The sequence below is a fragment of the Rhinopithecus roxellana genome, chromosome 11 (assembly GCF_007565055.1).
Source record: "Rhinopithecus roxellana isolate Shanxi Qingling chromosome 11, ASM756505v1, whole genome shotgun sequence".
Lineage (NCBI taxonomy): Eukaryota > Metazoa > Chordata > Mammalia > Primates > Cercopithecidae > Rhinopithecus > Rhinopithecus roxellana.
Genome location: NC_044559.1, coordinates 100,001,106 through 100,022,112, shown reverse-complemented (window position 1 = coordinate 100,022,112; position 21,007 = coordinate 100,001,106).

The following is a 21,007-nucleotide window of genomic DNA, read 5'->3' as shown; positions in this document are numbered from 1 at the left end:
TGGCTGTAATCCTCCAGGAACATATGCTATTAACTCAACTACAAATGGCACAGAAATTGTATGACTTCAGTTAAGTTATTTGATATCAAATTCTAATCCAGGGCAGACTTCTCTGTAAATCTCCTACAGGGATTTTAATACCTCTACAATCATATTGGCTTTTTACAGAGTAACTAATCTTTTCATACTCTGATTTCTTGCTCCTTTATTCAATTTCTTTTTCTCTCTCTCTTTTTTCTCTCAGAGCATATTCTAGGTTAATTTTTAAAACAAACTTCCTATGGAATTTTAAAATTTTGTCCAGAGTTATCACCACAGTTATTATTACCTGGGATTTTGTACAGAAAACTAATTAAACTTAGCTGGAAGTATTTATAGCTCCAATTAACTGTTTATGGCCATGTATGTCAGTGCAAACCCAAAATAGTAAAAAATTGATCAGTCTAATGTGGCTGCTTGTCCCGGTGGCCAGATGTCTATCATGGAGCTTGTTCGGTGATGAAGTGCATTGTGGCTGCTGTAATTGTGAATAAATGGCTGAAGTGAATTAATTTTGTTCTCTTCTTGGCTAACTGTTAACCATTTTTTGAGAAGTTTGTTATGGTCATAGAGTAATTTATCATTTAGAATCTACAATTGCTTGAAACTAAAAGTTTGAACAGTAAGAAAATGAGAGTCCCGAAGAAAATGGATGCCTGAGAGGTTTGGGCCTCTGTTATTAACCAAGGTAAACAGCGATGTGAGGCATGGGGAGATTAGTCTTGCTAGACTCTTAAAGGAAAGAGGGTACCTATTTCAGGTTTTAGTACTGAATGTCAGGCTTCTTGAATACATGGATGAAGTAGTCCAGGCCTTCCTTGAATCTAATAAGATTCCCATCTTACCATTCAACAAGGTAGCCTGGTCAACGGAGGAGACAGTAGCTTTCCTGGAGAGCAAAAGGTGATAACCATTTCCTTTTGCACCTATATGGTAAAAAGTCTTCTTTTTTGGTTTTTGTTTGTTTTTTTGTTTTGTTTTGTTTTGTTTTTTTGGTTTTGTTTTTATTTTAGAGACAGGGTCTTGGTCTGTCACCCAGGTTGGAGTGCAGTGGCATGATCACAGCTCACTGCAGCCTCGAACTCCGGGGCTCAGGTGATCTTCCCACCTCAGCCCCCCTTGTAGCTGGGACTACAGGTACACATCTCCACTCCAACTTTATTTGCTGAAGACTCTTACCTTTTCTGTATCCCAGACTTCCCCAGCCTTAGGGTCTCTCCCAACTCATTTCTGCTTGCCTATGTATATCTTCACTTGGATGTCTAATAGTCAGAGCAACATGAACTTGGCTCTTGTTATAATCAGGGTCTCAGCATGGGACAGCTGGCATACTCAAAAGGTTTAACTGAAAGTTTAATGAGGGCCAGGAGTGGTGGCTCACGCCTATAATCCCAGCACTTTGAGAGACTGAGGCAGGCAGATCACTTGAAGTCAGGAGTTCGAGACCAGCCTGGCCAACATGTCAAAAACCCTTCTGTACTAAAAATACAAAAATTAACCGGGCATGGTGGCACGTGCCTGTAATCTCAGGTACTGGGGAGGCTGAGGCAGGAGAATTGCTTGAACCTGGAAGATGGAGGTTGCAGTGAGTGGAGATCATGCCACTGTACTCCAGCCTGGGCAATGAAAAAAAAGAAAGTTCAATGAGGTAGAGTTTACCCAGGTGTGGGCAGAACTATAGAAGCCAATACAAGGTGTTAAGGCATCCTGGGATTAGCAACAATGGGAAGCTGTTATCTTCTTTAATCCTGTAGGGACAAGCAAAGGGAACCCAGAGAAAGCCTGGAGTCATAGAACAAAGTCCATCCAATTGAAGTAGTAATCCCAGAATGCAGTGACTGGCAAAACTGGAGTGAGACAGGGAGGGGTCTAAAGGAATAAATTCTCCTACTTGTTTCTTATTCAGCCTCTTCCTGGTACCTCATATTGCCTTATGCCATTTGAAATCAGATGAAAAGAGCACACCCCGGCCATAAAGCAGAGCAGAGAAGTGTGGGGAATAGGTGTGTGCCTGTGCATGTACATTGTTTATTTGTGGAGGTGGGGGATTGGCACTACTTGTACTATTACCAATCCCCATGCTCCAAATAAACACACACATCTCATTCTTTCTTCATCCTTCTCCATCTCATTAAAAGGCACCAGTATACACTCAACTGCTCGTGTGAAAAAATTATCAAGGACCATTTTTATGCTTTTCTTTTTTTTCTTTCATGTCCCACATTCAAACCATTACCAAGCCCTGCTGGTTCTCTCCATTTGGGCTGCCAGACCCTTATGCAAACCACCATTTTTTCTCCCTTGGGCCATATTAGGAACACCCTAACTCTTCTTCTTTTTTTTCATCCCTACCTCTCTCCAGCCTACCTCCCTATCTTTGTTATGAGAGACTTCGTAACCTGGTGGTGTCAAGGAGTTTTCACAGTCCAAACAGCTGTCAATAAAGCAATATCTCACTTCACAATTTTATTTCATATGTCTCTCCTGGGAACAGACCACTGTAATAACTGTTCGTTCACAATTCCAAGCCCTGCAGATCCATCTGTGAACAAAACAAAGTCTCTACTCTGCTGGAGTTTACGTTCTTGTAGGAGGAGACAGACAATAAACAAGTAAGTATAAACTGTGCCAGGTATTGAAAATTATATTATGAAGAAAAATAAATCAGGGTAAGCAGATAGTGACTGAAGTGCTATTTTAGTCATGGAAGTCCTCACTAATGAGGTGTTTGAGCAGAGCCTTGAACGAAGTCACAGGGAGTTATGAGCCAAGAGTTCCAAGCAGAGGAAGAGGAAGTGCTAAGGCCTTGATCCAGGATCATGCTTGGATTTTATGAGGAAGTGTGAGAAGACTTCTGTCCATGCAGAATGAGCAAGACAGAAAGTGAGAGGAGGCCAGTTCAGAGAGGAGGTGAGGGGCTGGATCATGATCAAGCGGAAGCTTTCAGGCCATGAAAGGGATTTGGATTTAAACTGGGTGTGATTGTGAGCCAATAGAGGGTTTGAAGGATCAGTGGCAGGAGCTGAGTCACAATTTTAAATCATCACTCTAGTTGCCGTATGGGTAACTGAGGTAAAACTGAAGGCCAAAGTAGGGATAAACTCATAAGTAGAGACAAGTTAGGAGGCTATGGTTATAGACTAGATGAGACCTGAATTAGAGGGATAACAGTGGGGTAATGAGAATGCTTAGAATTGAAGATATATTTTGAAAGTAGAATTTGCTAATGGCATGGATGTGGGGGCTATAAGTAAAAACAAGTTTAGTCAGCTCTGAAATACAGTCTAACTATTAGCAGTTTCACAAATCATCTCTGTCATTTGAGTCATTTGCTATTGTTTACTCAAGAGAAGCACTTTTTTTGGTCAAGACTTTATAATATTTAGTATCTACTTAATAGTCTTAAATATTTTAACGTATCTTTTCTCTTGGACTCATTGCAAATGAAAGAATTATACTTGGATGAAGAGAAAAACATTTAGACTATACTTTAATGAAGGGACTAAAATTCAGTAAGTTGTAGAGGTTCAAAAGTTGCCTGCTGCTCAACTCTTGTGTCTTAGTCAGAGCCCTGAATGATAAATCACATTGGTCCCAAAGCCCAGGACTCCTCAGGACCCTTGTTTTTTTAGTTAATCTTGTTGTTGAAGAACAACTTCTCTTCCACCCTGCTTTCTTTTCTAAACTCAAAGCCTACTGCAGAGTGGGGAGTTTTTCCACATCCGAATTATGCAAAATGTTGATATTGGGTAGAGGAAAAACATAGAATTAAAATAGTTTTACTAGGGGCATGGGAATTGTGAGTGACCGGAAATTTCTGGAATTTTGCAATGCATTGATGGTGCCAGCAGCCTAGAAAAAGACTGACTCTGATTGGTTATTATGGGATCTACGTTGTGCAGGTACATAGTAGAAACTCAGTAAATGTGTGTTATTAAATTAAGAAACACAGTACATTAGGAGGGAACTGAAGAAGATATCATTTGGAAAAAATGTAATCTATATAATCTTTAGGGGAAAAGTTCATTCCCTTGTGTGGTATGAATATCATGAAGTTGAGACAACCTAGGACTTAAAGGGTCATTGCTGCAAAGAGTGGGGAAGGATTCCATAGTTTGCTCTCTGTAGCTAGGACACAAAAATAGCCATTCACTCTAGGTTTACACAGGTAGTTTGATATATTTTGATAATGTTGATATCAGGTAAGTTGAATTTTTAAGAGTTAAATTTTATATTTTCTGTAGGGGAATATAAATATAAAAATGCTCAATTAATTACAAAAGGAAAAGTGAAATTAAACTATCCTGAGATAGCATTTCTCATCATCAGGTTGGCAAAATGCCAATGTCAGTGCATACTCTGTGGATGACACTAGTGATGGGGTGGGAAACAGCCATTCTTACATATTGCTGGTAAAAATGCAAAATAAATGGTACAACCTATAGGAAAAGGAATTTGGCAATATTTAGAAAAATTCACATACTCATTTACACTATTATTGGCAATCTTACTTTAAAAAAATTATCCCAACGATTCAGTGGCAAAAGCAAGAAAATATATGTGGACAAGGCAATTCATGGTAAGGCAGTGCTTTGTAACAGCACACTACTAAAAACAACTCAAATGCCCACCAAAAGGGGACTAGCTGAATAAACTATGGTACATTCACACAATGGTGTACTCTGCAGCTATTAAAAAAAAAATCTATTAGATTGGTGCAAAAGTAATTGTGCTTTTTGCCATTAAGAGTAATGGCAAAAGTAATTAAAAGTAATAACAAAAAGCACAATTACTTTTGCACCAATCTAATATTTATACCTTTCTTTCTTAGATAACTAGAAAAGTAACATACATACTTCAGGGTTTTTTTTTCATTCAATAATAAGACATTCTGAAAATAACTTTAGAATGGCTCGTGTATGTGTGGAGAGAGAGATTCCCCATTCATGTATATTTACATATTCATGTGTATATGTATGTATAAGTCAACTTTGTTCTATATTTCAAACAAAAATAAGAATCAAGGTTTTAGGGTATCAGTTAATATAGACTTCTGGGCTAGTTGACCTTTGCATGAGCCAACTGGCATTGAACTCTTCCTTCTTCTAGGTGCTGTCCATCGCCTGTGAGCATCTCCAAAGGCTCAGTCCTCAGCCCTCTGGTCTTTCTCCTTAAATTCTATTCCCAAAATTCATGGGCTCTGACTTCATGGCACAAGAAATAACTCAGTGGGACAACATATGAATAGGACTGCAGAATTTAAAAAGCATTTTAAAAAATTAATATTCTTGATTAAAAAGGAATAAAGCACACAAGAAAGATAAAGGGGGCAAGTGGTTCATCAAGCTTTCAGTAAAGGACCTAAATTACATTTGTGACACGTAGCCATGGTGTGCTCTGTAACCATGAACAATCCTTGATCATTTGTGCTTTAAGAAAAAGTAACTCAAAGGTTTGCAGGCCTCTCCAGCTCGCGGCTCCTGGATAAAGTCACCCAAAGAGTCTTTTTTCAAAGTCTATGAAGGTGATGATTGTCCCCATATAACTAACTCTCTGTTCTGTTTTAGGGTCGCTGACCATCCTATGGATGACCATCTCCTCCATTAGTGCCCCTAACTGTGGATTCTGGTGTGATCACCTCAGAAAATGTTCTGACCACAGATCCAGAAGGACCATCTCCAGAAGTGCCCTGAAGACAGACCCAGGTGACCACTTCTGTAAATGTCCTGACCACAGATCCAAGGTGACCACCTTCGGAAGTATCCTGACTCCGGACTCTGGAAGTGCCCTGACAGTGGATTCTGGGGTGATCATCTCTGGAAGTGCTCAGGCTGCTAATTCCCAGTTCTTGCTCAAGCTTTTCACCTGGTGGTGTGGATCCGCCATTGATGGTTAGAGCTTCGTGGCGCCTTGCCTTGGACTGTTTGGTTTTCTTCCGTAGGACAGTAAGAAAATGCTTTTCCTTTCTGACATCTCACTATTTTTTTTCGTTGTTGTTAAAGACAGTTTCACTCTTGTCACCCAGGCTGGAGTGCAGTGGTGCGATCTTGGCTCACTGCAACCTCCGCTCCCAGGTTCAAGTGATTCTCCTGCCTCAGCTTCTCGAGTAGCTGGGACTAAAGGTGTGCCATTGAGTCCGGCTAATTTTTGTATTTTCAGCAGAGACGGAGTTTCACCATCTTGGCCAGGCTGGTCTCGAACTCCTGACCTCAGGTAATCTGTTCACCTCGGCCTCCCAAAGTGCTGGGATTACAGGCGTGAGTCACTGTGTCCGGCCCACATCCCACCCTTAAGGTCGATGTCCCATGACGCAGTGGCCCGGTTTCCTAGTGATAACTAGTTTTACTATTTACTCAAAGCACGCAGGTGACTCTGGAGGGTTACAAACAACCTCCCAGAGTGCACAGGACCCCTCTTCCCTCGCCTGAGAGCCAGAATTTTCATCAGTTTTAGTAAGTGACTGATTTCTCTCGTTCAGCGTTCCTCCAGAAGGAACTTTTAACTTTGTCCCTCATTGGTCTAAATTCCTGCTGCATGTGGAATTCAGGCTCTTTGAGGTTTACGGATCCTACAGAAACCTGGGGCATGGCTGTGTCTATTAGTTCGGAATGTGCAGGAGTCGGGTGCTTAGGGAAGAACAAATAGCCTCTTACTCTTTGAGGGCAACAGAGCAAGTTTCAATAGGTCCATTTAGGGTGGGATTCGGAGTCTGTGTGTGGGAGGCAGGAGGTAGAGGAGTTTGAAGTGTGGGGGAAGGGAGCCGTCCATGCTAGAATGTCCAAACCTCAACTCATACCTCAATGTGCCTTGGTAGGTTTGCGTGGTCTGCCATACCAAGATTTCATTTATTGTAAGAAATTTTTAGCTAATTGCATGCAGTATATTTTTACTTGTGACTAAATTGTCAACTCAGTTTTAAATCTTCTTGAACCTGTCTTAAAAAGTAGCACTGGGACAAGCGTGGTGGCTCACACCTGTAATCCCGGCACTTTAGGAGGCTGAGGCAGCAGATCGCCTGAGGTCAGGAATTTACGACCAGCCTGGCCAACATGGTGAAACCGCATCTCTACTAAAAACACAAAAAGTAGCCGAACATGGTGACACGTAGCTGTCATCCCAGCTACTCTACTAGGGAGGCTGAGGCTGTAGAATCACTTGAACCTGGGAGGTGAAGGTTGCAGTGAGCCGAGATTTGCACCACTGCGCTCTAGTCTGGGAGACAGACTGAGACTCCATCTCAAAAAAAAAAAAGAAAAAAAAAAGTGACACTGTCTGGTAACTCTGGTAACTCCCTCCCTACTGTTTCCATTCACCATTCCTCACTCCTTATGACTTTAGGAATCTGTTGTTGTTATTGTTGTTAGAAGGGTACCAACTTGATAGAATTTAGTAATATGGTAGAAGCCATGTTGATATATATTTTTTAACAGCTCTGTGGGAAACAAAGGCAGCATTGGTATAGTTCTTGAATTTGGGGCTTGTAAAAAAATTCATTTTTTTTCCTACATTGGGGGCTTTGAAAAGACGAAACAGTAAGAACAACAGTCAATTTCATGCTCAATACAAAATATTACGAGCTGAAAAGTTCTGTACCAGAGACTTCAAAGAAAATATAAAATATATATACAAAAATGTAAAGGCATAAAGGTTAGCTGTTCCATTAGGTAATTTGTAGACTTCAAATAGCTTCAACCATTTCCGTGAAGTCTCCACAATTTTCTGAAGAAAGTTACTCTTCAAATCACAACTATTGTTCAATAAAAAGAAAAGAAAAGATATTGTCATGATATTTGTGCAATATTTCTGCATTATCAACTTTTGATTCAGAAAAGGGGGGAAAAACTGAGTTTCTCCAAGGAAAGCCTGTAACAATCGATTACATGAATCTAACATTGCACCTTTTGAAAAGTTTAGAAATTGTTTTACAGAAAAATTATTTTGCTTTTATTTATAGCTTCATAGGTCATCTCCAAAGTCTGTGAATGCAGAGTAGTGAAAAATGGAAACACCTTAGTGTTGCTACAGACCACCTTTTGTTTGACTTTTCTTTTGGACTTACAGCATAAAGGTGTTATATTAACACACATGAAAATATTATATTACACTTGAAAATATTTCAAGAGTCCTCTTCAACTTTATAAAAATAAAAATTAGTGTTACTGAAAGAATGAAAACCAACTTGTTGCAAACATAGGGGCCTTGCAACAAATTAGGGTTCTGAAATTTGGTTGTGTAGTATAAATTAAAACACACACACATACACACACACACACACACACACACACACACACCAGACATTGTCTTTGTAATTCTGGTTTAGCTCTTCATTGCTTGATTGCAAATTCCCTGGACCTAAACCAAGTCTTCTATAACCCAACTGGTAGCCTGATGTTGAGATGGTAGTATAACCAGGCTATGGTATCTGCTACTCCTGCTTATAGCCAAAGGTGACAAATGAAAAAGGGAACACCTTTGCTAGTCAGGGAGCAGGTTAAGGCTATTATCTTATCTTCCAGGTTAAGGCTATATGTGTAGCTGTGCTTTCTACTAGAATCTCCAAATGAGCTTCTAAAAGTCAATTTCTTTATTATAACAACCTTAAACGTTCAGATGAATCAATACCCAATCCCCATCTTACCACCTAGGTCCCTCACTAGAGTACTACCTAAAGGGAAGGACAGCCTATGCCTTTACCCCCATTGTGTCTCCGAGGTTCAGCATATGGTAGACACTCAGTGAAAAATTGTTGATTATTTATTCTCTGTTCCAGACATCTCCCTGCTATTGACAGGTTTGTCATGCAGCTTTTAAAACAGCATGATGAAATCTTCCCCTAAGACATAAAGGAATTTATAATCCAGCCCTCAAAATACCCAACAACATATGTTTTCTGATTTCTTCTGAAAAAGAGCCCCATTGAAGGCCTGTGTCCAGCCTGGAAAATAAACAGAAAGGTTTAGAACATGCACACAATAATTGGACTGATATATTTTAAATAAATTCCCTCTTCTGTGATAGTGAGAAATACCCCAGGTAGAGCTTTAGTCATTGTATTACACAACTTGGGCTGCCATAACAAGGTACCGCAGACTGGGTGGCTTAAAAAATAGACATTTATTTTCTCACAGGTTCTGGAGGCTGGAAGCCTCAAGATCAAGAGCCAGCAGGGTAGGTTTCTGGTAAGGCCTCTTGTCCTTGCTTGCAGAGGGCTGCCTTCTTGCTGTGGACCTGCGTGGCCTTTCCTCTGGGTGAGCAGGGAGAGAGAGACCTCTAGTGTCTGTTCCTCTTTCTATGAAAACAGTCTGATTGGATTAGGGCTTCACCCTTACGACCTCATTTCAAACTAATTACCCTACTGAAAGCCCTGTCTCCAAATACAGTCATGTTGTGGGATAGGGTTTGAATATATAGATGGCGGAGGGGAGACACAGTTTACTTCATAACATTCTTCCCACATACTTACTTAAGTTATGAGACATTAAGGAGAAGAGTCCATCATACAAGGAGTGTGCATCCTCTTCTGGGGAAAGGGTTAGTGCAGTTATGCTTGTATGCAGGATAGCTGTATAATGTGGTGGAAGTATGATCTTGTTATTATCCTTATTTGGACATTACATGTGTTTTACAGAGACGTGTACAGTGCCAAGTTGACAAGGGTGGGCTTATGATGGTTAATTTTGTGTCAGCTTGACTGGACCATGAGATACCCAGATATTTGGTCAAACTGGGTATTTTTGTGAGGGTGTTTTCGAATGGGATTAATAATTGAATTGGTAGACTGAGTAAAACCGATGGCCCTCCGTAATGTGGGTGGGTTTTACCAAACCAGTTAAAGATCTATGTAGAGCAAAAGGGTGACCTTCCTCCAAGTAAGAGATTTATCTTGCCTGACAACCTTTGAACTGAAACATCAACTTTGTGTGTGTGTGTGTGTGTGTGTGTGTTCTTTTTTCCTCTGCCTGATGGCCTTTGAACTCTGAGATGCTGGTTCTTTCTGGTACTATAGCAGCCTTACAGCCTTCAGTTTCAAGCTGGGATATAGGCTCTGCAGGTTTGTAAAATCCTATTAATTCTGCTTCTCTGGAGAACTCTGATTAATACAGACGTGCATCTCAAAGGCCAGTTATCTCCCACGTGTTGTCACTTAGTGATGTGTATTGTAAATGTGTTCTGGTTAGTCATGTTTATATTTTATTGTTGCAGAATGTGGGAATCAGAAAATCTCAGCCATAGTTCCCACAGTTTTCTGACTCTTAATTTGAGTCAGAAATTTGAGTGATTACAAAATATCCAAGTGACTATGAAATATTTCCTAAATTCTCTAACATACTAGCTGCATGACCTCGGGTGAATCACTTATTTGCTCCAAAATTCAGTTCCTCATTTGTAAAACGGGTATAAAAGTATATCCTCTTTCTATTTCAAGGAGTCATTTTAGCATCTCATGACATGGCACATGTAAAAGTTCCGGTAAAGATGCAAAGCACCATCATGTGATTGAGTTTCTCACTAATACTGCATAATATACACATGCATTTAGTGCTATGTACGTTCATCTTGAATGGAAAATTCCTAAACCTTAGGAAACATCTTTTGATGACACACTCCTTTGGATAAATCAGAGATGGCAACTCAGTAGCACACATGCTGCTAGTCTTCCTTCCCACTTCCCTGACAGGCATCTGAAATCCACCAAGGATATACTTCTTTCCCACTGAGCATGTTAAGGGTTTAGACTGGTAGTGGTGGCTCATGCCTATGATCCCAGCAGTTTGGGAGGCTGAGCTGGGAGGATCACTTGAGGCCAGGAGTTTGAAGCTGCAGTGAGTAAAGATTGCCCCACTGCACTCCAGCCTGGACGACAGAGACCCTGTCTCTTTTAAAAAATCTTCTAATGTCTAGTATTATATTAGCATTTTATAACCACTACCAATGGACTTGAGTAGGTCCACAAATTGATGCCTCATTGATTAGTAACAAATCTCTAAATTTGTTACTAAGTTAGCAATTCTCTGGGTAGCCTGTTCTGTCAAAGGAATGTCTGGATTACCTTTAATTTAATTGGTGTGTGGATGGTGTGGAGAACTATGTTTAATCTTCATTGTTGCAGTTAGCAATAAGAAGCAATAACTCCTCTGCATCAACTTTGCAAAACATTTCCAGTGTGTCCCTCAGCATTTGAAACCTTTATGGTCAGAAATACAGACATTTCTGCCCCTCTTTGTACATTTTCTTACAAATTCTGCAGTTTGTGGGAATTGCCACTGCAAAAAAGAGTGACTAGAACGGGAACAAGAAATCAGACAGTCTATGCACCAAGAGAAGAAAATGGGCCAGATTATCTACCTTCCTCACCATCCCTTTCTTGTCTCCCTCCCACCAGTATGGGCATAATTAGTCCTTCTGGGGATGGTTTTTTTCGATTCCTGCTCAAATTACATAGAAGAAACCAGAGTTCTCTGATTAAGTAAGCAGAAGGTTTTATATTTCCCTTTGTCACTGAGTCATAAAAAGAAACAAAACAAAACACATTCAGCTCAATCGAAATCTAACCAATCACATAGCTTTATTAAACATAGCATCAACAGAAAGAAAATATGTAGTCTTTGCCCAGAAAGGATGGATGCCAAGAACAGAGTAATTTTCTGGCTTTGTCTTTGATATCTGTAAATTTTATTCTTTGTGCGAGTCACTACGTTCCTGAATAGCTGTTGATATTAAACATTGGGGGAAACTTACAAATGGACAGTGAAATCCATTAGGGATTACCAGATGTTAACTAGCCACACTCCGCAAAGACCCTACTCACATCTGTTTTTGACCTCCAGCGTGCATAAAATACTTTCTTTTCTCTTCTATTATTCTATCTCCTTATTTTTCTGGCCAAGTGTATATTGGATGCAAAACTTGTTCAAATCAAAACTTGGCATGTGAACTCTTGATTTGGCTGCAGTTAGGTTACCACCAATTTGCGAAATAAAGTATGAATAATAATCCATGCTGTAAGAGTGCAAAGTAAAATAAATCTTTGCTTTACATCTTATCAGGGAATATAAATCAATCTGGCATGTAAGTCAACCTTAATTTCTGTGTAGAAGTTCCAGATGTAGTTATGATTGTATTTTATAAATATAACCAACATGTTCGCTATAATGAGAACTAAAGACTTCATAGATCTCATGAATGACCCTTTCCTTATAAACACAATCCAAGCCTAGGGGCATGGAATTCAAGTGGGTTTGCTTGATAACTTTGACTGTATACAGTCTCTTCTCATCTCTTTGCTCCTGTCCCTTACTCAATTCAACTTCTTTCCCCCTCCTTATTTTCTGCCAGGTATGTGTATGTGTCTCCGCCTTAGTTGTAGGAATTAGATTAGCTATCTGGGGAGCAATCAGGGCCAAAAAGGGAATTGTCTTTAGTGTCTGCAGTCGTGATTGGGGATGTTAACCTCCATCATTTTTGTCCTTCGAAGTAGGCATAAATATTAGACATTTGAATATTTCAAACTTGATACATTATGAAAGACTGTAGTCACACCTGACCCTCACTGATGCTCTGTCCACCTGGCACCAGGATGTCATTAGCCCTCTGTCCACTGTGTGCAGGCCTTGCACAGACTTGTAAGACTATCTAGAGCCTTTAGCCACAGTGAAAGCTGGGAGAAGGAAACCATTGGCTCTCTTTTAATAGGTACTCATTCTCTATGGTACAGGCACATTACCTTCTTTGGTGGCACACTAGCATGTTAGGTAGTGCTGTTACAAAGGAGAAAAGGGATGCATAGAAGGTTTAGGTTCTTTCCTGTAGGGACATAGTACTGACAGCCTGATGCTAAGGCCTATGCCCTCACCTTGTGCTGCTACTCTCCCTGCCATATTAGAGAGGAGTTTTTTTAACCCTTCCTCCCATTTTGCAATTTTTGGTCACCAAACAAAATGCATTCCCATGGTATCTCCTTTCCTTGGCATGTTTTTTTTTTTTTTTAATATTTTTATTTCAATAGCTTTGGGGGTATAAGTGGTTTTTGGTTACTTGGATAGATTGTATCCTGGTGAAATCTGAGATTTTAGTGCACCTGTCACCTGAGTAGAGTACATTATACCCAATATGTAGTTTCTTTATCCCTTGACTCCCTTCCACTCCCCTCTTTGAGTCTCCATAGACCATTGTATCATTCTGTATGCCTTTGCATACCCACAGCTTAGCTCCCACTTATAACTGAGAAAATACAGTATTTGATTTTCCATTTCTGAGTTATTTCACTTAGAATAAAGTCCTCCAACTCCATCCAAATTGCTGCAAAAGATATCATTTTGTTATTTTTTATGACTGTGTAGTATTCCATGGTGTATACGTACCACATTTACTTTATCCACTCATTGGTCAGTGGACACTTAGATTGGTTCCATATCTTTGCAACTGTGAATTGTTCCTTGTCATGCTTTTATCCTTTACTGCTTTGCAATTCTGCACGTCAACATCTGTACCTCCACCATCCCAGGATGTATTCTCTTGGCACCCAGTTCAGCTTCTACCATTTTGTAAGTGTCATCCTCTTTTGAAGTTGATGCTATCTTCTTTAATAGCCTATGACTCTCTTAACCTTCCAGTCATCTCCTTTTATTCACTCAGATACTTGGCACATGAATTGAGGTCCTTTTCTACCAAATTTACTTTTAAGAGATTTTACCTTCCCTGGTCATTCTAGAGACATCCAATTTCTTGCTGTGTCTATTTTCTTCTAGTCAGTTGACTTCCTCCATTTTATTTTTTTCCTACACCTCCTAGACTTTACAGCTGATCTCAGAATAGTTGATATCAACATCCTTGGTTCCTTTAGATCTTCATACTCTGTTAACCTTGCCCAAGAAAACTGAATCCTAGATGAATGCCACAGTCCACTTTCTCTATACTTGGACATCTGAAGGTTGCTAGAGAAAATTGCACATCCCTATATGTGGTGTTAATACAAGCTTAGAATTATTATTTTTATTTACCTTTGCTTAGATTTACTCTTTATCTTCAAAGACAAGCTAAAATCCTCACCACTCTCCTCCAGTTCCCCACCCAATGCCCACTCTTCACTATCAGCACATGGTCTCATATCCTATTACTATGATGGTTGAGATCATCAGACCTGACTTACATCGTTTTCCTGTCTCACTTTAGTCATTCCCTTATCTAAACCCTCACCCTTCCTTCCTCCCTGCAATCTCGGAGGACAAGACATCCCTTCTCTTGCCTGGAATCCCTTCCCCTTTTCCCTCCATTTGGTGAACTCTTCCCTCATTTTTTAAGGAATTGCAAGTGGTCATTCTTCCAAGAAGGGTTCTTTAAGGCCAGTCCCATAATTGGGTTAGGTGACTCCTTGGAGCTTTATACACACACACACGCACACACACACACACTCATATTTGAAGCTTTTCTGGCAAACACACACACACTCATTTTTTCTAGTGTTTTGAGTATAATACAAATATCTCTTATTTCACATTCTGAAAGCTGATAAAAATGAAATTGATTGCGACTTTGGAAAAGTCACCTGCCTCTTGTGGGCCTCAGTTTGTTAAGTGAGAAGATTGGACTAGATAAGCTCTGCGGACCTTTTAGCACTGAGATAATGGTTTTTATTGATGACAACAATCATAGAACAGACTATTTTCATGGAAGGTAGCAGAAAGATAATTGATCATGGTACTTGAAAAGTATTCTTAAAATGTCACATAATTCCTTTATCTGACATTTCGGAAGTCTATTTTTAAATGTATAATCTGTTCTGAAATAAAATTAAATAACCAAATAAAATGTTATATTTACCTATCAACTTTTAAAAAAGAAACCTGTAAATTTTATAATAGTTATATTTCCATGGAATATTTTCAAAAATAGTACAGAGTTCCTATGTATCCTTCATTTATTTTTCTTATTAACATTTTACATTATCACATAACTTTTATCACAAATACAGAACCAACATTGGTATATTACTACCAACTAAACCCTTGGCCTTATTTGGATTTCATTTTTTTTGTTACTAATGTCCTTCTGGTGTTCCAGAATCCCATCCAAAAGACCGCATTACATTGAGTCATCATGTCTCCTCAGTTTCCTCTGGTCTTTGAGAGTTTCTCAGTCTTTGCTTGTTTTTCATGGCTTTGACGGTTTTGAGGAGTATTGGTAGGTTATTCTGCAAAATGTCCCTCAATTTGCCTTTGTGTAATGTTTTTCTCATGTTAAACAAGGGCTATGAGATTTTGGAAGGAATATCATAGAGGTAAAGTGCCATTTTCATAACGTCATATCAAAGGCGCATGCTATCAACATGACTTATCACTGGTGATATGAACCTTGACCTCAATGTACAAAGCATTTTCATAATCATTACCTCATGTGATTCTTTTAATGATCTGAAATGGACCAGACTGGTATCCTTAACTCCATTATACAAAGGGAATCTTGAGGCTGAAATAGAACTAAGGTGTTGGGACTTCCACCCTACTGGTTCCTTTGTAACACCTGGCCACCTCTTCTAAATTATACATAAATGAAGCAATGTCGTACAATGCTTTCCCATGTCAACTCACTCTAGAGCTGCTGTGGCTAGGAATGTTCATGATTTAGTGATTCATGTTATCTTCATATTGTAACTGTAACCTTAGGCTTATTTGAACAAATTTAGATCATCACAGAAGATGATCAAATGTTTCTACTGATCAGTGTTCTCCCTTCTTTGTGATGGAGTGAGGCAAATGACATTTACTAGCCCCATCATTTATAAGCAGCTGGCCTTAGAATACTCAGCTATGGTCCCAGCTGGGGAATTATTTGGGTGTTGTTTACCCAGTCCTCACTTATATGTTTATTTATTTATTCAACAAATATTTACTGAGTACCTGCTTTATTCCAGATATTTTTCTGAGCACTTTTGAAATATCAGTTAATTTAATCCTAATAATAGACATGAAGGCCTAACGTTATTTGTTTTTATAGATGAGAACCAAAATTCAAAGAAATTAAGTAACTCTCCAACTCTCACGTAAGAAGTGGAGCCAGCTCTTGAAGAAGGTGGTCTCATCAAGGTCCTCCACCTGCACTTTAGATTCCTATTCCTTGTTAGCTGTTGAAGTGTCTGAAAACTGATCACTACCATTGACTTTTATTAGTTTCTAAAGATGAGTAACTATGATAGTTATTACTAGCTTAATAAAGTTCTATTTTCCTTCATATTATATTATAATGTGAAATAATTACAATTCCTTTTCCTGTTTAATACACACATTTCGAACAGTAAAGCAACCTGTGAGTTTTCTGTTTCAAACTGGGAACTGGGAATTAAGATTTCATCTTTGAAATGGAAGAAAGGATTTTGCAAAACCAAAAAGATACAATAATAGCAGCATTAGAAAGCATGAGGGGTTGAACCTCCTTTTTGAGGAAATCCAGGGAGACAGAATACAGACAGGATTTGGTCAATGGAAAAACCAGTGCAGAGGAAAACAGAGCAGTAATGTTTGAGGTGTTTGTTCAACACCTATATTGAGAACAATTGAAATGTCCAGAGATCATTTCTGCTTCTTTACTTAGAGGATATCACTAGTGATGTTTGCCCCCAAGCTAAAACCTGAGAGGTGTTCTTTAAAGAAAAGTTGTTGGGTGGACTGTGAGGCTTCTAGTAAGGGCGTGAGTAGAATGGGAGCATTGTTATGGGTAGATATGGATCTTCACAGCAGCCAGAACTAGGGCATGGAGTAGAAGAGAGACATCAAGGCAGCTCTACCAAGGACTGAATAAGATGCACTAAGAACCAGCTCTCAGGGGAACCTTCCTTGCCTTGATACCCCTGCCTGCTCCTCTTCATTGCACCTGTTAGGGAAGCTGACCTGGCAAGTGTTTCTTGCCCAAGTGTCCAGGACCACAGCCAGCTCTTCCATTTAATAGATAAACAGCAACTCATACACCTATTTCAAATATGTCCTGTAACCAGCCCAGTCCTCGGTTTGTAAAAATAAATGAACAACAAAAGATCATCAGAGTATTTGAGAACCGTCATGTAACAAAACCCTGGATGTAAAGGATGCAACTGAGCAACCAACCAAGTAAAAACAGAAATAATTCAGGAAGACAAAAAGGTATTGTATCCACCAGAAAAGAATAAACTGCTGTAAAAATAAGTCTCATTAATGAGTAAGGCTTATTACAAAATAAGTTGACCAACAACAAAAAATGCCTTATAGTCAACAATAAAATTAAATAATCCAAAGACTAACTTAAACATATAGAAGATAAAGGTAAGAAACTACAAGAACATGGATGAAAAAGACAAAGATGAAAAATATAAGGTATTCCAGAAGGAGAAAACAGAAACAATGAAGGAGAAAAAAAAAGATCAAAGACATAATAAAAGAAGACTTGACTCTCTACTGAAAGACACAAGACTACTGTGTTGAGCAGGGTATATGAAAGAAATGTCCAATATCTAGATGCAGTCAAATGATAAACATTCCAAGGTAAAAAAAAAATTCTAAAAATTTCTGGAGGTTAAAAAAATACTTATCTACATGAAGAAGACAATGAGACATAAAACATACTTCTTATCAGTAACATTGCATTCTAGAAAATAATGGACTCTGAAAATATGTGAAAATATATTGAGTAATAATTATATATTGTATTACATATTTTAAATATTGTTTGTTGATTTTCAATTTTTAGAATAAACCAGTTGAGAAGACACAGTATGCAGGCTTAATTATAGCTGGAGAATAGAATGTTACAGACAACAATTTTAACAAATTTGGGTAGTACAGGTGGAATGAGGAAGGAAGAAGGTATTGCAGGAGTAATGGATTCCCCAAATTTTGAACTGAAAAATCAAGTTCTGTAAATTGGTAAATCAGGAAATAGAGGAATATAAAGTGTAATTTTAAAGGTATAATTGTAACTATCAGAAAAAAAAATTGAAAATGGTAATTGTGAGTGGTTCTTCTGGGGAATAGATACATCTTCCTGTAGTGTATGATTTTTTTTTCATGCATTGTATTACACACACACATACACACACACACACACACAAACACATTTATGTATACAAGTGATGTCTGAATAGGATTAAATGGAGCCACGGGAGGAATGAAGATTGCCAGGAGACTGCAGCTTCTGTGAACAATCTGCAGCTTTGGTGGCCTCTGGATGCAGATGTGACTTTGTATTGCATCCCTGTTTGGAGACCATAGCTGGGTGCATAATTGCATGCACAATGTTTCAATAATACTAGGGAGGGGCATCTTTGGCGTCATAGGTGTAGGATATGGCATGTCATCCCACAGCTGCATAGTACTCCACGTTTCAGTGTACCTGCCATGCCCATTCCTCCCCTGCTTAAACTCTGCTGCCCAGAATTTTACATTGAAGGATGAACAAAACAACACTAAACTGGTATTTGCATAGGGATAGTCAATGACTGGATTTCAGTCAGTAGCCTGCTCTGCGGTCCATAGTGTGACCCTGGTACTTAGAGTTGAAGGAAGTCAGTTGAATTCCTTATCTCAGCAATTTGAATTCAGTGTGGAGAAATCTGGCTAGAAGACAACAGTGTCAGAGAGTTGCTGTGCAAAGGTCTGGAAACTGGAACCTTGAGATCCTTGCTGCCGCCCAAGTCCACAGCTGTCCTCTGGCTCCCAGTTCCCAGTTCAGCTGTCTCTTCATCTACCTCCTATTCTTCAGTCAAGAAAGTCCATCTCCACTTTTATACCACACATTCCCTTCCAATAACTACTCCTTTTACATGAGCGAATAGAGGAAGTCTCTTCCTTGTAGCCAGAATCACCCAAATTGAAAGAAAATCCTGATAATTATGTTCAGTTTGCATTCAGAAGGGAAGTTGTTAGCTGCCTCCTGGGATAGTGGAACAAGCAGGCTACATTTTAGTGCAACCTCAGCCTCTACAAGACCTGGGTGCATGCAACTGAGATTGCTTTTTTTCAAGAAGAGTAAATTTTTAAAATTGCTTATTTTTTTCTTTTTGTTTAAACATTATTGGGCTATTTGCCTGACAGTTTTAAGATACTTGTGAAAGCTTCCAGTCTTTAAAATGGACTTAGGAGAAAATTAAGAAGAAATAACCTTTAATTCTCTTTAATGACAATTTTGTTTGTCAGATCCAGAGACAATAGAACCTAATTTGTTTCTGAACCTTCAAAATAGGGAACAACAAATGATTGGAAGATGTCAGACTGACTGCCTTCCCTTTTTTAAAGCTCTCCTAGAAAGCCCTTCCTAGTAGGCTTGAGAAAGAGAGAAGTTGCCGAATGCGGTGGCTCACGCCTGTAATCTCAGCACTTTGGGAGGCAGAGGTGGACAGATCACTTGCGGTCAGGAGTTCAAGACCAGCCTGGTCAACATGGTGAAACCCCGTCTCTACTAAGAATATAAAAATTAGTGGGGCATGCTCCTGTAATGTCGGGAGCCTGAGGCACAAAATCGCTTGAACTTGGGAGGCGGAGGCTGCAGTGAGTTGAGAGCGCGCCATTATACTCCAGTCTGTGTGACAGAGCAGGACTCCTCCATCTCAAAAAAAAAAAAAAAAAAAAAAAAAAAAAAAAAAAAAAAAGGAGAAAGAGAGAAACAACTCCTGACTGCAAGCAAGTGGTCTGACACCATTAGCCAGGCACTGACATCCTCCTCTTGAACATACAAGTTTTACACAACATCAGGTAAGGCCACTCTGAGATCATGGTGGATCAAATAGGACCTCTCCAAAATCACGTCTGAACATGAATTTTGTACAAACCACAAACATCCATTTCTATATTAGATTTATCAACACGCCCAACATGAAATTAACCCCACTTCCTAACAGCATTCCATCTAGAGTAAAGCCTCACTTCCCTAAGCCCCCAAATCACATAGGTCAAGCCCAAATCATGTCTAATGTTATCTCCAATGCTTTTTAACCTTTCTAAAACTTTCATACTGAGATGCTCCACAGTGGCCCATGGAGTGTGCCCCCTCACTAAAAAAGTAATAAACTCAACTTGTTCAGTTCCAGATGTGTTCATCTGGGGTTTTTCGACAGGAATGTCATGTACCTCCACTCCAATCCTGTTATTACTTGTCTCAGATCATCGAAGAGCAGCTCCCCTGGCGTAACTTTCTTGGTCCTTCCAATAATCGCTGATGTCTACCAAGCATTTACCACATGCCAGGCACTTCATATGGATTAACTCATTTGATCCCCACAATGACCCTGTGAGTAGATAGATTTAGTGCCAAATTTACAGAATGACAAAAGGCACAATACTACTAAGTGACTTAGTGAGTAGTCTAAGTCAGCTGGTTGGTGGGTACAGGGCTCTAACCACCACAGCACACTGCTTCCTTCCATGGCATTCGTCTGCCACACTATGCTCTTCCACTTCACTGAATAGCCTGTGGTCACTGTGTCATCAGCCAACATTGAAGGACACTAGGAACTAGAATAAACAGCACCTGTAAATCATTGCTGGGTTTCCTGTAAGATGTGGGAGAATGCTGACCCACAGGAGGACGCAAAAATTCTCTCAGATCTCAGTATCGGAAATCACTTCTAAGCTTCTTGTGAGCAATCAGAGATTTCTCACCTAATGGAGACATTAATCATATAACTCGCAGTTTTTCAACTTGATTTTAAGAAAAGTATGACATGATTTCAACTTGACTATACCTAATCAGAAAGCTATTCCCCATGCACTTTTCTTTCAATGTTACTAATGTGGTCAAGGGAGCATTCCTGCTTGGTTGGTATTATAGTAATATGACTAATTAATTCTATATCTTCCTTTATAACAAAGAAAGAGGGAGTTTGAGGCACAAAGCTTTGGAAGGCACTAATTAATATCTAGAGAGATTTCAATAACTTAGTTTATTATATTTTAGTTATTTTTGTAATTACCTTCCAACTATAGACAACTCTACAGGCTTTCCATTT